The sequence below is a fragment of the Eufriesea mexicana genome, unplaced genomic scaffold (assembly GCF_001483705.2).
Source record: "Eufriesea mexicana isolate 0111107269 unplaced genomic scaffold, ASM148370v2 scaffold4744748136, whole genome shotgun sequence".
In the NCBI taxonomy this organism is placed as follows: domain Eukaryota; kingdom Metazoa; phylum Arthropoda; class Insecta; order Hymenoptera; family Apidae; genus Eufriesea; species Eufriesea mexicana.
Window position 1 is genome coordinate 11,157 of NW_016907967.1, and position 5,177 is coordinate 16,333.

A 5,177-nucleotide genomic window follows, 5' to 3' on the forward strand; every position below is an offset into this window, starting at 1 on the left:
CTAATGGCATCGGACCCTTGGTCGGTTTATTTAATTTATGCACATACTAAAATACACTTATTAACGGAACATTAAGCTGAGCTTTAGAAAGTAATAATTAGCGCAAATGTTTGACAGCGTATCTTGAACGAGACTGTTAATCAAAATACCCGTGGTAAACGTGTAACCGGCAATTAAGAATCAATTAATAACTTAATTGCTCCCTCGTATGTTAATCGTAGAAGCCGGAGAAATTTTGAAAAAACACGAACTCATGGTCAATTTACCTTTTCAATTAAGATTCTTCAAAGGACAAGCCGATAATTCAGTGGCGTTAGGATCATTAGCTAGTACGAGAAGAAGAGAAAGAACATGCAAGTGCATCGGTAAAACTTGCATGGCAAAAAAATTATGGAGTTCGAAGAGAACCACATATCTGAATGTAATTGTCACATGCACGAAACAGTCTCTCGTTCTCTTTAATTATCCTTTGATTTAATTAAAATATGTTCTGATTTATTTATCGTTATACAGTATTCTATATGTTATATCGTGTACTCTGTCGTTAAGTAAACGAGAAATAGCACAAATGTAATAGTAAATTATCAGGTACAACTACTACTGTGGAAACCACAATGTGCCATCAATATCGTAGCAATATGCTAATTACAGAATCGATCTACAAATACACGGATCATCGACAGTCCAACACAGCTACTGAAATTCAATCATTCTCTACTAACCCAAAGCAGACACTATAAATATGGAAGACTTCGAAATAATCTAATATTATTAAATTTCTTCTCAAAATTCGTTTAACAATAAGCTCATAGGAAGTTTACCACTCAATTTTTATCTTTACAACTTGACTCTAAATTTCCAATTCAATTGCGAAATTTTTATTTCGAAGATTGGTCGAACAATCAAATCAGCGATTTACTATGTAAAAGATAATAAATCTCGAGGTAGCTTCGCGAAAGATACGCGAACTAATCTCATGGATAGGACAGAAGAGCAGCTTACTCGGAAGCCTGTTGGTACCCCCGGCATTGTGTCCAGTGAGGTGTGAACCGTGGGTGAATGAACTTGCACCAGTTCAGCCGAGATAGCACACTACGTGTCGGTCGTGGACCACCTATAGCGCCTGCAGCCTAAACGCCGAGGAAGTCGAGGTGAACTCATTCACCGAGCGCCGGCTCCGCTCGATTCCTGCTCGATGCCAATCTGCCGGCAGGAATTCGCGGTTCTTTCGTTAGAATCCGCGCGATTCCTGGCCAAGATCGTGCCACTCCTGGCTGGAAAAGTCGGATTCCACCGTTTTGCACGGGAGGATAGAGCTTCCTTGACCGGCCGCGAGATCAATCAGCGATGACCCCTGACGCGTTGCGTTCCGCGAGATGAGCGGAGATTGACGGTGCGGGTTGCTTTTTGATAATCAAGGAAAAGTCTCTGGGAGTGAGTCATAGAGACTCGTCGAATTAGAAGCTTCCTTAGTGTTTCGGTCAGAGTCTGTGTAGGTTGCTGCGAGAGACTTCAGGTTCTGCTAGAATTATTTTACCAAGGTTGGTACATACGTTGCATGCTGATGCGTGGTAGTTGGGAAATTGTATGCACGAGTTGCAAAGGATTGGGATAGATTATATGAGATTTGCGGTTTTTAGTAATTCTTGGTTATTTTATTACCTTCTCGGATACTCTTTTTCGTTGATAAATATCGTAGATTATTTAAATTTGTACGCTTCTACGTTGATCCATTATTTTATTAACGTTAACTGCGTCGAATGTATTCCTGGAAGAATTTTGAAAATAAATTTTAATTTCCATAGTGCAATGTGCAAGTACTGTTTAATTATTTGCTCTCCGAATATTAATCCTTTTCACTCACCGTTTATTGTAATATTTGAAAGCTTAAATAAGGAATAATAATTAAATTAGAAGTAAGAAATACTATCTTTACTATAGTGTAAATGCCATTACCGAGCTTAGAAAAATATAAGAAAAGCTTCGAATTGTTCTATCTTGGCAGCGAAAAAATCTTCGAGTGCAGAGGGTTAAGTCTTCATTCATAGAAGATTCTCTTTTCATTGGATCATCAACAACCTCGAACTCCTAGTTCCACACTCGCACGACCGAATTCCTTCCAACTTATTAAATCTTCGGATTCCTAATTAAACTTGCAAGTGAATAGATAAAACGCATGGCAGCAGTTTTTACAACTTGACAACCCCTTGACGTGTCTTCCACTAATTATACCGAACACGGTCATTAAAGATCGCTTGTCACAGTTTGATCTTTTACTACATCCAGGATCTCGTCGATCCAGCATCTCTGTGCGTACTTACTTATATACGTATGAGTGTGTACATGCAGCGTTTACTGCCAGCATTTATGGACTTTCGTGAGGGCGATAATCTTCAAAAAGATGCCGACACGACGACAGAGGATGTCGGTAGGTGGATACATCGCGTAGTATGGTTGATAGCGGGTTCCTGTTCGCTGGAAAATACATATATTAAAATGCTGCGCTACATGTTTTAACTAGTAGACGTGTTCCACTCGAGAGATATACCTATACGTCTCAGTTATTTTATAACGCCAAGATACGGATAGGAGGAATCGTCGAGGTACAGTGTCAGCTGAAAGTGTGGGTACTCGTCGACATCGAGCGTGTCCTCTCCATTGTCACCTGAAAAATTTTTAATAATTCAATCGAAATTTTCGTATTTTAATAAGGAAATTAATTGGGAAATTAATTGGAAAATTTACAAGGAATAATAACGGTGTAGAAAATATCGGTGGGGCTGGAGAATTTAGCGTGAGGGTTAAATTTCGAGACAGACTGTAAGTCTGCTGTAGTATCGTAAAAACAGGCATCTTTAATAAGACATAAGCCAGCTGTATTTGCTCGTAGAGACGCCTCTTCTGTTGAAATGGTCACTCGTATATGGTTGTTTCCAACATAACCTCTAAATACGGAGAGACACGATTGTTATCTACGAGGCAAACCGCGCTATTAAAAATCGTTTATTTTGATAATGACTCGCTTTATTTTTTTAACTGTCGGAATTAAACTCCGTGATATCGGAATTATCATTCACTATCTATACAAATTGTTAATTATTCGACGAGAAGTTATGAATTCATTAGTGGACTGACTGGTTCTGCATGAAATTACGAGAGGGATTCCGTATAATATTTTTACGAGCTAGTCTTATAGAAATTGTCATACAAGATTCTCGTTTCGTGGTACATCGATCTAGAAACGTATGAAAAATAGTTAAACGTCGAGCCACTCGATGTACTCTGGAATATATTTCTCAAAATGGACGTACCAACATCAGGCCTACTAAACCTGTCAAAACGACGAGTTTCGCGTCTTTCGTTTTTGCAATTACCGATAACATACAGCTACCGCCTAATAGATACCAATAAGTACTTCCATCAACAAATATTAACTTCTATAGAGATAGAAGAATGATTATACAAATTAATTTTCATTGCACCACTTAAGCTATAATCATCTGCGTACTATATATCAAGGGTGCGCATTATCTATCGGTAGTACTAGTGTTAAAAGGCATAAAATATATGACTTATATCATTCTCATAATTATCAGATCATTACCATAATTATCGAGTACACGACGTATTCCGCTATTTCGAATCACCGAACGGAGATGCAATGATGACGATCGCTCAAAGCGAAACACGTTGACACGATTTCGAAAAACAGGAGAACTTAAAACGTCGCTACGTGGTTCACCTCGTGTTAAGTGAAAAACGGCCACGTACACCGCAGGCTAAGCAGGAAGCGCGTACATCGCGGCTTCCGACTATCGAGACGGCCCGGAGCCGTTGTAATTAATAGTTTATAGGATCAAAGAATTTATCATTCATACGCAGTGCAATGAGAGACGTGAGCGGAATACCCGGCGTCGTTCGATGCGTGATACACCGGCGATGGGCCGCCGATTGAATGCCCTCGCGGTGTGAAAGTAACTCGAGGAACGCTGTCCGATCGGCGTAATTACACCCGCGATCATCTGGCTCGGCTTGCGAAACAACGAGTTGCCGCTGAGTGATCGATCGCCTGGCTACGACAAATCGGGGAGCTTCTTAAAGTCCAAGGTAACGATTAAATGTTACACGACTGTGCTTTCAGGATCTACGAGAAATTCAATTTCGTTAGGGTTGTTCGCTGAGTTAGGTAAGTTTTTACTTAAGGACTAACCTCTTCGCCTGCAATATGGTGTGAGACTCGTAGAAGATCGGATCAAACAATATTATCACGGGTGAGAGACGTGGTTCGTAGATAGGGCCCAATATAGACATCACGAGTCAGGCTCGTGGTTAATTTTCGTTGACGCCTTTTCGCCTCAGTGTCCAACGTTGTTGTTGATCATGGTACGCACCATTGGAACCTAAATGGTAAAGCCAGGGGTTAATAATGGATAAAGCGTTGGCTTCATTATGCTAATTTTTTGATTTAGTTGCTTTTGGATATGCATTTTAGGTAGAGTTGATTGTGGTGTTGGTAAAATACCCGTTGCGGATAATGGATTTCGAGGTTAGGAAAAGGAGAGTTTATTATAGGGTTTTGTCACTTAGTAGAAAAACTCATGGATCGAATGAAGAGGTATTATTATAAACGCATTTCTAAATATGTAAAATCATGTAACGAATATTGTAAACTGTAAATGTTACGTGACGTCACTATTTGCCAATTTGACTCTACAAAAATAACTATAAAAACTATATACTGTAAAATAATCAAATCAACTTGAGATTTCAAAAAAGAAAAGAAAGAAAAATAGAAAATGACGTTTATTAAGACACTTGATGACGCTTCTATTTCGAAAAGATAAAAGTAATTCATTCGTACTCCTAAAGCCATTACAATCCGAGCCTAACCTCACTCGCGAGTCTCCCCAAACCTCTTCATTCGCGAAACACAAATTACACGCAACAGTAATAACAATAATTCCTCATCTGTACCTTCTAGTTTGCTCAAAGGTCACAGGATGCACCTTAACAACCGCCTCGAACTTTCAACGATCACCGTTCCCGCGAACGCGACCATCTTTGCCCTCGGAACCGCCGAGCGCGGACTCAAACGATAAAATAGGAATCGACAATAACGACGACGCGGGATAAAACGGAGATCATCATCAAAAGGTTATAAAACCCGTGGCGCGCAT

At 39.7% G+C, this 5,177-nt stretch overlaps 1 long non-coding RNA gene across 2 annotated transcripts; it reads right to left on the reverse strand.

Annotated features, from left to right (window-relative positions):
* Nucleotides 1–2,344: 2,344 nt before the first annotated feature.
* On the reverse strand, nt 2,345–4,386 carry LOC108549664 (uncharacterized). 2 transcript variants are annotated; one of them, XR_001890352.1, is made up of 4 exons: nt 4,211–4,386; nt 3,909–4,144; nt 2,549–2,665; nt 2,345–2,475 (listed from the first exon to the last, which is right to left on the reverse strand). It is a non-coding gene; the product is annotated as an uncharacterized LOC108549664 (long non-coding RNA). The 2 variants fall into 2 exon arrangements; XR_001890351.1 differs by having other exon boundaries at nt 3,879–4,144.
* Nucleotides 4,387–5,177: the final 791 nt, after the last annotated feature.